Source organism: Cupressus sempervirens, chromosome 4 (assembly GCF_028749045.1).
Source record: "Cupressus sempervirens isolate cs-2001-9-10 chromosome 4, ASM2874904v1, whole genome shotgun sequence".
Lineage (NCBI taxonomy): Eukaryota > Viridiplantae > Streptophyta > Pinopsida > Cupressales > Cupressaceae > Cupressus > Cupressus sempervirens.
The window spans coordinates 389,243,592-389,255,698 of NC_143121.1; positions in this window are offsets into that span (position 1 = coordinate 389,243,592).

The window sequence follows — 12,107 nt, forward strand, 5'->3', positions numbered from 1 at the left end:
AGAAATCTCTTAAAAGAGTTGACTTAATAGTCATTTTGTAAATCTTTTAATAAAGTGGCATTTCTAGATTGAAGTGTCTTAAGACCTCTAATAAGGCCACTCCTAAAAGGGTGATTCAAATCCTTTAATAGGGTCACACTTAATTGTATGTTTTGTAACTTTAAACAAAGTTGCTTCTTAATAGGGCTCACTTCAGAAGAGTGAAAATTTATAACTAGTTGCATTAGTGGTTATCCCAAATCGAGCTTTGAGATTAAATCTTGGTGTCTCATGTGTTCATGTTACTTCATTATTTCTTTATGTTTATGCAACTAAGTTACTAAAAAGTTAATACACGTTAATATCTCAAGATTACTTTATTAATCGAGTTATAGTGTATATCTAGTTCTAACATAGCAGTAAAAGGACTTGGCATAGTAAGACATTTGTATTGACATCGAAGGGATTTTGAATTTTTTTTGTGGTAACCGATTCACCCCTCCCCTGTTATTTACTCCTCTTATACTTCCAACAATTGGTATTAGAGCTATTGGTGCTAGCAAGAAAGTTTTCAAAGACCTAAGCTAAAGATCAAGATGTCTGACAGAAGAGAGATCCCTAATCTTAATAGAGATAACTTTGCAACATGGCAGTAACTCATAAAGCTACATATGGGAACCATTGGAGATACATATTTTCACTTCTTAGAAAATCTATATGTGGCACCTCCAAAGCCTTTACCTGTGGATCAAATGGTGGACATAAAGAATCACACCGCAATGATGATTGATATTGCTTCTGATCTCAATTATTCTAAGTTTGATGAAGTCAAAGATTTTCCTACTACCTATGACATGTGGAACAAAATATAAAAAATCTATGGAGGAGATGAAAATGTGAAGAGAACCAAAGAAGAGAGTCTAAGAGGCTAGTTTGATCAGATGAAGCTAAAAGAAGATGAAAACATTGCAAAATACAATGAAATAATCAAAGCAAGCACGAGTGCAATCAGAGTTTTAGGAGGAAAAATAGATGATATGCTAGTAGTCAAAAAGGTATTAATAACTATTCTTCCTATTTTTGTAATTAGAGTTTTATTTATTCAAAAGATGATATGTGATCCCAAAAATGATATAACTTTGGATGCACTAGTGGCAAGATTAACTTCTTTTGAGTTGGATAACTTTCATAACTATATTCCTAACACTAACAACATAGAATCATCATAAAAAGAAAAACTAAAATTTGGTAGAAAGGGAGGAAAATATAAAGGAGAATAGATTGATAGTGAAGAAGAGGAAGATTTAGATGATGATCTTGAAGCTATTGAAGCCCTGCTTGCAAGAAGGTTACCAAAAGGCAAAGGTAAATATAAAGGAAAAATACCATTGACTTGTTTATCTTGTCAAGAAGTTGGTCACATTGCTACAAGGTGTCCAAATAAAGAAAAAAAGATGATAGAAAGTTCAACAAGTTAAAAGGAAAGAAAGACTTCAAGACCTACAAAGACTACAAAGACAAACATAAGAAATCTTGTTATATTGCTAAATATTTTGGCAGTGATGATGAAGATGTAATGGTATATATTGCTATTAAAGATGAATCAAATGATGAGGATAATGAGAAGATGACACTTATTTCTCATGTTAGCAAGAATGACACATGGATAATAGATAGTGGTTGTTCTCATCACTTGACTGGTGACAAAACTAAGTTTGAACACTTGGAACATTTTGATGATGGAAGTGTTAGATTTGAAGATGATGAACCATGTTATGTGAAAGGAAAATGATGCATTGCATAAAACGATGGACTCAAATATGATAATTCTTATTGGGTCAAAGGACTAAGACATAATCTTCTAAGTGTGGTATAGTTGAACAACATTAGATACAAGGTAGAATTAATGAATGGAAAAAGCTAAATTGTTGGATGGTAAAGGAAGCCTATTTGGGATGAAAAATTAGACTAAAGATAATTTATTCTATCTAGATCTTACTAAGAGTTCATGTTTTTTGGCATAAGTAGAGGAGAGTTGGTGATGGCATAAAAGGATGTGTCATGTAAACTTTGACAATCTAGTTACCATAAGCAAGAACAAAAGAGTAAGATGTATTCAAAATATGAAGAAACTTGTAATGCATATATGCAAACAATGTGAGATTGAAAAAATGTGCAAAACTACCTTCAAAAGTAAAAAATGCAATTTTGAGGAAGTTTTGGAACTAGTTCATATAGATCTTTGTGGACCAATAGGTGTAGACAACTACAATGGAGACAAATATTTCATTTTATTTGTTGATGATTATTCTAGGATGATGACAGTGATGTACTTAAAAGAAAATATGAAGCTTTTCAAAATTTTAAATGGTATTTAGCTAGAGTTGAAAAAGAAATAGGAAAGAATTTAAAATGCCTAAGGTCATATCGAGGAGGTGAATTCATCTCTAATAAATTCAATGAGTTTTGCAATGAAAGATGAATCAAAAGACAAGTATGTACACCTAGTATAGCTCAACAAAATGGCATAGCAGAAAGAAGAAATAGATCCATCATGGATTGTGCAAGAACACTAATGATAGAGAAAAATGTTGCAACTAAATAATGGAAAGAAGTAATCAGCATAACAATTCATACCCTGAACTAAGTTCAACTGAAAAAAGGTACAAATCAAACACCTTATAGATTATGGTATAGCTATAAACCTAATGTTTGTTATTTCAATGTATTTGGAAGAAAATTTAATATCTTGAAAGAGGAAAGGAAAGGCAAGTTTGATGCAAAAGTGATAAAGGCATATTCCTAGGGTACTCCAACAAGAGCAAAGCTTATAAATGTTTGAATCTTACTACTCACAAGGTTATAGAAATTGTACATGTAAAAATTGTTGCATTTGTAGAAAAAAGTGAAGAAAAAAGTAGAAAGGAACTTGGAGACTATAGAAAGTTTGTTTACTTTGAGCCTGAAACATTTTCCCAAGGCACAAACAAATGTGATTGGGCCATAATAGACCACACCACATGAGTCACCCAAGTCTATAGTATAACCTACATTGTAGCTAGAGAAACCCAAGTTATAAACTATTCTAAATGAGTCTTAGAAAGAGGCACCTAAGTCTTAGATAATGGGAATAGAGTAGAGGGGTGATTCTACAATAATGGGTTCCACTTTTTGACCAATTTTGACAGTGAAATCAATATTTTTGCAACAAAAGTCACGTTCAAGTGACTATATCTCCAAAACTATAAATAATTTTAAGATGACATAAAATAGTGATTTTGAGTACTTTGTTCCTACTTTGTAACCACATTTTTAATCTAATTTTTTTTTTTAATGTTAATTTTTTTTATCTCCTCCAAAAAGTGGTACATAATAAAATTCAATATTTTTAAAGAGTGATAGTCCGTTTGACACACATAACTTTTTTTTATAGAAATGATAATGAAGTAATTATTTAGACGTTAGATTTGTAACATCAATATCCAAAGGATGCATTTGGTTTGATTTATTTTGGTTGAATATTGTATAGTTTATGAAGTTTTGAAGTGACACGAATCGTAATTTAGACATACGTTTTGTTTGACAGAGATAATTTGAAGTCAAATTATCATAAACATAAATTTTTTTTTTTGAATAGAAATGTGTCTCAATAAGCTAGTTCCTGCATATTTTTCAAAAAAAAATTGAGCTGATTTACTAATTTTCCCAAGGTGTCGAAGTCGGTTGATGTTCAATTGGTAATGAACCTATAATGAGTTAAACTCATATTTGAAAATCTTAATGACTAAAATATGTATTAAAATTATAGTCATTGGAAAGCTTTCTCCAAGTAGCACATTTTGACATTTTTTATTTTACAGTAGGAGATCATTCTCCTGCAATTATGGGAGTCAAAAGAGAAAAAAAAAAGGGTTTAAATTTTCCTAATTTTATGCATTCGTGCGAACAAGGCGTTCACACAAACATATTAAGCATGTTTGCACAAACATGCCCACTCAAATTTCATGGCCGCCAAGAAATTTAAAGGGTTAGTTTAGGCGAACATGCCTATATCTATGGTGTTCATGCGAACAGTCAAAGAAGTTCAATTTGTAAAGCTATTTGCCATCAACCTGGTAGTGCATTGCCTATCTTTGCCACAAATTTTGTTCACAAAAGTCAAATCAAATGTAGCTGAGAGATTTCTCAATATCTACAAATTAATGTTCTTCCTATCTTCATTCATGCTTCCATCAATATTTCCTATCTTCGTTCACACTTTGATAATTATCTCCACATTAATGCTATGACTTTCTTTACACCTCCATCATTTTTATGGTGGGAGAAACTAGTTTGATGGTGGAAGAAACTAATTTTATGGCAGGAGAAACTTCATTCGCAATCTATTTATTGTAGAAGGGAGATAGCTCATTATTTGCAATTTGGGTGGCAATCTGGAGCATCGATTGCAGTAGAAAAAAAACAATTTTACCAGTGGGTATTAAATCTGGAGCATCAGCTTAGCAAAAAAGAAATTTCATCCCAGAATATTAAATTTGGAGCATCGACAGTAGTAGCAAAAATTGGAGAAAAGGTTAGTGGAATTTCACTCCAATAGAGTTAATAAAGACTATGTCTGATAAATATTTGTAGTTGAATTTAAGATATCAATATATATGAAATTAATGTATATGCCTTATACTTCTGAAATTTGTGCATGTTTATTAGTTATAGTTCTAAAATTTGTGCATGTTTATCAGGTTTTCTGAAATTATGGTTTAGAGAAATAAGATATAGAACACATAAATGCTCCAACTTAGCAAACTTGACCTTGCATAGGTGAAGACAGAATAAAATTTGTCTTTAGTTTCTATTAAACACAGATAGATCTATTATTTTGTCTATATGCAAACTCTTCTATGTTCTTTGTCACACACTTTTCACTCTCTCATTCAGCACAAGTTTCCTATGTTGCATAGATATTAAATACACATAAAAAAACTATAAAAGCAGAATATTTAAATTGGTTAGAAAAATTAAAGAAGTGTCAAGAACATAATATAATAGTATAATAAAACATTATAGCAGTAATATATATATATATATACATTTTATTTTTATTTTTATGGAATGTAAAATGGAAAAGAAAATATTGTAATGTTTTATAAGGTGTACTCAAAAAAATTAGTAACACATTCAAGGTGTTAATAAATGTATATTCTTATTGGTTTTTTCATTTTTTTAAATATTGAATTTGGCAAAAAAATTGTACATCTAAATTATTTCTTTCTTTCTTTCATTAGTGAAGTTGTTTAACGGATGCATTGAAGTTAAATTAAAAATTAGTAACACATTCATGATGTTGAGAAATGTATATTCTTATTGGTTTTTTCATTTTTAAAAATGTTGAATTTGTTAAAAAAAAATTGAGCATCTAAATTATTTCTTTCTTTCTTTCATTAGTGAAGTTGTCTAAAGGATACATTGAAGTTAAATAGATTCAAACTAGATACTTTTAAAGTGTGGTTACATGTTAGTTTTACTTATCTCACTTTAATTATCTCGGTAGTTACATTCAACTGAATTTTTTAATTTACAACTTGAATTAATAAAAAGTATTTAATTTTATTTTCAAATCAAAATCATTCAATAAAAATAAATATGCCATAACTCTTTATGAATTCTCAATTTCTATAAAGAAATAATCTTTATAAAGAAAAAATCTTGATATAAATAAACATATTTTTTTAAAAAAAGAGAGAATTTAAAGGATGTAAACACAATCCTTACTCAATTATGTGTTTATAAGGGAGAAATGAAAAGTAACATATTTGTAAGAGATAACTATTTTTCAATTAAATTTTGTAAGGTTTCTTCTAGGAAAAAATGCTACATATGTATTTATATGTGGTGTTGTATTTTAGAAGGTTCATTTAATATATATATATATATATATATATTTAAAAAAAAGTAATGAACTTAAACTAATTTAATGTTTCAAATTTTGTAATATAAGTTTTCTTTGGAGGAACATCAAATGTAAAACTATATTTCCTTTTAATTGATTTTTTATAAGTACATTTCTTTTATTTGAATATTAAATAACTTAGAATCTCACATTAATTAAGAACTATTACACTTTAGTTGAGTATGAGTTTAAATAAGATTCTAAAATTGTACAATAAATTGAAAAACTTCAATGTTTATTTAAGTACTTCAATTTTATTAACTAAATTAAATGAGTTATTTATTATTCTATTTTTAATCCACATTATAAGAAAATTCTATCTAAATAAATATATTTTCCAAGACGTTTATAATAGAATTTAATGTATACATATACTAATTATTATTATTTATTAAATTTCTCTTTATAAATATTAGATTTATCTTTATATGAAATTTATTAAGTTGTGACTTACCATTTAATATAACAATTTCTAAATATTAAGTAATTTTTTTATAAATATTTAATTTATAAAAAGAATTGTTCAATACTAAATGTAATTGTTTAAAAATCTAATAATAAAAACTGTCTTAGAAAATTTTGCATTTATTTATTTAAAATATTAGACTTCAATAAAATATTTTTTATTATTCTTTTATTTTATATTTAATAAGTGTAGACGCTAAAAAATGGTGCGCATCTATGGTTTCATCACTTCTTCATACTAACTCATCCCATTTTCTCATTCCACTAATTCTGATCTTTTGGCTAAATTGATCATATTTCATCATTTGTATCCTCTTTCACATCAATTTCATATCATTTCAAAATCATTTCATATCATCTCAAAACCATTTCAAATCAACTCAGAATCACCCCAGATCAACTCAGAATCACCTGGAATCAACCATAATCATCATGAAGCATATCAAACATCCAAAATCAATCATCATTCATCTGATCCTAGGCATTTTTGTGGCTTTCAATGCCTTGGAAACCTATCAACCTATCAATCTTATCAATCTGACCTTAGTACTATCATGGCTCTCAGTGCTAGGTCAAACTATCATTCATGTCATCCGATCTTTGATGTTGTTGAGGCTTTTAATGTTGGATCATGGCATTATCAACCTTTTTAAATATAATATTGACAGCATCCGTCGATGTTATTATGATCAAACTTATCAATCAACCTCGATCCTATAGCATTTACAATGTCAGTTAAATGTTACGTATCTTAATTCATGTCATGTGTCCTTGGCATGTTATCATTTGATCAATCAATCAATTTGACCATTTCTTTGGTCTACATATCATCATCTTATTCAATCCCCATCATCATCACATTTCATCAAAGGATACTGTCACACTTATTTAATCAACTAGCCTATCATTTACTAATTTACTCTATAGGATTAAATAACCCATAATTTAATCCTATCATTCTTACTAATTATTCTTCCTAACTAACATCCTCAATTAATTAATTTTATTAATTAATTGATTTATCATCCACAAACCATGGAAATTCTCAATTTCCTAAGTCACATTTTTCATCATTAATTCCATTTTCTACTAATTTCTATTTTGTGGAATAAAGGATTTTTAATTCAAATATTCTACAAAATATTTACATCATCATGACACTTGGATATGACACCTCATGGATTCTCCTTTGACACTTGGCAAAGATATATCATAATCCGATATTCTTATTCTCTTACACACATCCATATTTGGCTTATTTGTCATATATTCTTGACTTTAAGTGGGTTGAGGTGTCTTATGATGCGTCATAGATTATCTTCCACATTTAGCCAAGTTTGACTTCCATGCATCATAGAATCCTAGATTTGGCATCTTGTGTCATATGCATCATGGATTCTCAAGGGAATCTCTTGCCACATCACATATCTAAGGGTGACAAATCCAATGCTCTCATCTTTTGTGCTAATTATAAAATGGGCATTCTTCCTCTCATTTCTAGTCCCTTATCTTTTTGATTTCTTCATTCTCGCTTTCACATTCAAATCACATCTTCAAGTATTCTCATAGCATTATCATTTTCATAGGCTTTTGCTTCAATTTTGTGTGCACTATAGGCAACTTTGGAGCTACATCATTTGGAGAAGAAAGAAGGACATGGGAGCTACAAGCAAAAGAGGGAGTTTTAACATTGTTTTCTTTCTTTATTAGTTTGGATTTCATGGTAGACTAGTGGGTGCTAACATATGTTGATTGAGTTTTGTTATTTCTCATAGTATGTTATGCATTTAACCCATTTTTCTAGTCCTACAATTGGTGGACCCAATGTGAACATGCATATCTATCTTGGGTTTTCTTGTTTTGTGCTTTTCGGTGCAAGGAAGGAGTTCACTTGGAGGGGTATAATGCTTATTCTCTCTCCTTTATCACACCTAGTCTAATTAGGAGGCCTAGTAATATGATTTTATACTCTCATTTAGACATTCTGTTAGCTTGCTGTCCTAGGGTGCAATCTGCTCTGTCAGGGTGCACTTGGGACCCCTAGAATGCAGTTTTAGGGCCCCAAAAGACACTAAAACCTCTTTCTGCTATTTCTAACTTACCAACTACATCATCGACATAGTTTGCACTATTTGGGAACACTTGGGAGTGTAGCTTTCAAGGTTTGCAATTTTTAGGTCCCATTTGGGGCACCATTTCCCCACAGTTTACACCTGACAGTATATGGAGGTCAATTGGGCAACCATGTGTAGAACACCTCATTTCAATAGGATTGAAGATTTATTAAAAAATTTAGTCATATCATTTTGTCATGCCCAAACATTAGGGCAAAGATGCACACAATTTTTTTTTTTTTTTTTTAAATTAATAAATAAGCAAGTTCTAAGTTTAAAATGATTGTGATTACAGTTTAAGAAAAGGATCTCTTCGATACATCTTAAGTTTTAAAATCTTCACACATGAATTAATCATTGATTTATCCTTTATCATTAATTTGGTTAAATCATTACTAAGTATAGTTATTAAATAAAGTGCTTAAAGACAAAATGATAGAGATAACATTTTACGTACAGGTTCTTTACAAGATGTCTTAAGGTTATAACATGAGGATGATTACATCGTTAAAACATTAAAACTTTTGTTATAAGATTGATATCAATCATTAATTAAAAAAATTATTCATTGGTCTACTAAAATCTGATACATGGGACCAACCATCTTTAATTGAACCCATTATTATTTTCATCTAATACTACTATCTTTAACAAAGTTAATTTAGTAAATCAATTTTACATATATCTACATTGAAGCTAGTAATATTCCAAGACTAATTAACATGAATGCTAAAACAATAAATCTAAGAATTAACTAACTGAATTACAACTTATAATTGCAACTAAATTATATATATATATATATATATATATATATATATATATATATATATATATATATATATATATATATATATATATATATATATATATATATATATATATATATATATATATATATAAACTAACTAATTTAAAATCTAAAACTATATTACATTTTTAATGTTAAACTAAGTTAGTTCTAAACTAACAAAAAAGACAACTTATTAATTTTAAAACTAGCATTACATAAAATATTCTAACTTAAAACTTAACTAATTAAAACAATATACAATAAAACTAAACTAACTTAAAATAAAAACTAACACTAAAACTAACATCATAACCTAATCTAACCCTAACCTAACCTCCCTACACCCCCCTACATCCCTACAACCCCTATTGCCACGTCACCCCCCCCCTTTCTACCTAGGCCTACACTTTCCCAAGCGTTGGAGAGGGCGCACTACCCCATACTGACCCTGCGTCAGTCATACAAGTACGTGGGCGACCAGAAATGGTGGCAATTTTTATTAATTTTGGTTGAAACAAACCAAAATTAACTTAATGCCCCTCCTTCCAAGCTTGAACGCTCACTTAAGAAGGATAAAGGGGATGTGACATGGGGATAGGGTGACATCACCCTCCCCCATGTACAAGATATTTTATTTTTAAAAAAAAACTTTCTTGAAGGACTCTTCCAAGTTGACGCCCACCAAGAAGGAAACATACTAATGACAAAAAGTTAAATAGTTAAGGAAATGATGAGATGTTGCATATATATATATATATATATATATATATATATATATATATATATATATATATATATATATATATATATATATATATATATATATATATATATATATATATATATATATATATATATATATATATATATATATATATATATATATATATATATATATATATATATATATATATATATTTTAAATTTCTTTTTAAAACTTTATCATTTGTATAATGCCTAAACTTGATTTTTGTTTAATCACAAAATTTAAATTGAAAGAATATTTAAAAGAATATTCTCTATTGCTCCCATACAAAATAAAAAGATCTCTCATACAATTTTCAGCATCCTGTAGGTGGGTGTTTTGGAAATTTTCTCTTAGGGATGGTATGAAAAGTTAATTTAATCTTCTTTAAGTTGGATCAAAATTTGAAGAGCTAACATATTGCTAATATTATCCCAAGTTAATTCTTAAATTTCCTTATGGCTTACAAAACTAATAGAGCATCTCTCAAATCTATTAGATGATTAAGGTAGGATTCAATACAATTTCTATCACATCTAAAATAGATTGATTCAAGGACTAAACTCATCATTAATTTCCTTTTTGGAAAATCTATAATGACTTGATACAACCATAACCTATCAAGAGTTAGAATTATTCATTTCATTCAATAATGCAATACTTTATCATTTGGATCTAACAATCATAACAAGTGAATTTGCATGCATAATCATAGTTTTTCATTTGCAACATATATGAAAGCTTGGAATTTTTTCAAATTTAGCATCATCAATTCCTTCCTATTTGGTTTCCTACTCCAATAGTCTAAGTTACTCATGACAAGATATTACAGTGATAGTGTGAGTTACTCATTGGACTAAGTATAGTTTAGGATGATAATTCATATAACAAACAACATAAAACTTAATGCAGCCGATAAGCAATCCATGGCAAGGGGAAAGATAACTAACTGATTTATGCTTTAAAATTTTAAGGAGGTACATAATCTCTTAGTCCAATTGATTCGTTCATAAGGAAATTTAACAAAGAAAAGATAATTTGAGTTCTCAAGGTAGGAATCCTAATTCAGCTAATACTTATACATCAACTTGAAAATTTCATTCTATCAAATTGTTCTTCCTTAACAAATTTAAAAACTTGAAATATCACAATTCATGACATTATCCATTATTCTTATTTTTTTAATGTGCAACCATATTGAATTTAATACACAATTAAATCACATGATAACCAAATATGCTCAACACCAATTTTATTGGCAAACCTGATTCAAAGGCTCAGCCGAGAAAGAATCAGGAAGAAAACCCGACTTCATTGCCATTTACAATAAAGTTTAAAATACAATTTGCAATAGGATTTCAATCCCAAATTTCAACAATTAAATTAAATTTTTCCTCATGATGAAAGTCAAGGAATTTGTAATGTTTTCTGAATCTCATTTCAAGAACCATGGAGGAAACCAATATCTAATTGGGTGACAACCAAGCATAACCAAAAGAAAATCAAACATGCATAATCATACATGGTCTACACAATAGGATTCACAATGAATCAAGACAGGGAAAGGTGGATTCTTCCAACAGGAGAAGTCAAGCACAACACCAATTTAGATGCCCAATCGAGGCTAATAACCAAGAACTCTCGTTCTTTCATTTAAACATGCCATACTCATACTAGGTTTGTGCTAACGGGTAGGGGCCCATAACACCCTACCCTTTATCCCTCTTCTCATCCTGAGAAGAGACTCTACACTGGTTGGAGTCCAACTAAACAGACCTCTCCCAAAATTGGTCACTTTTGCCCTCTCCAAGGGTGAGTAATACCAAAACACCCATGCAAGGAAAAACTCAAAAATTGCAAATATAAACAAGAAAGGAAAACAACCAAAATGACATGGTTTTCAAATCTTCCCAACATACCCACAACCATACAACAGTGCAACAACAACAAGGTAACATGAACATGAAACAAAACATAAAAACTGAATAAGGGAGATGAGAATTTCCTACCTTCACAAAGAGGTAATGGCAATGAACAAGTTTGAGTAGAGTATCCCTTTTCCTT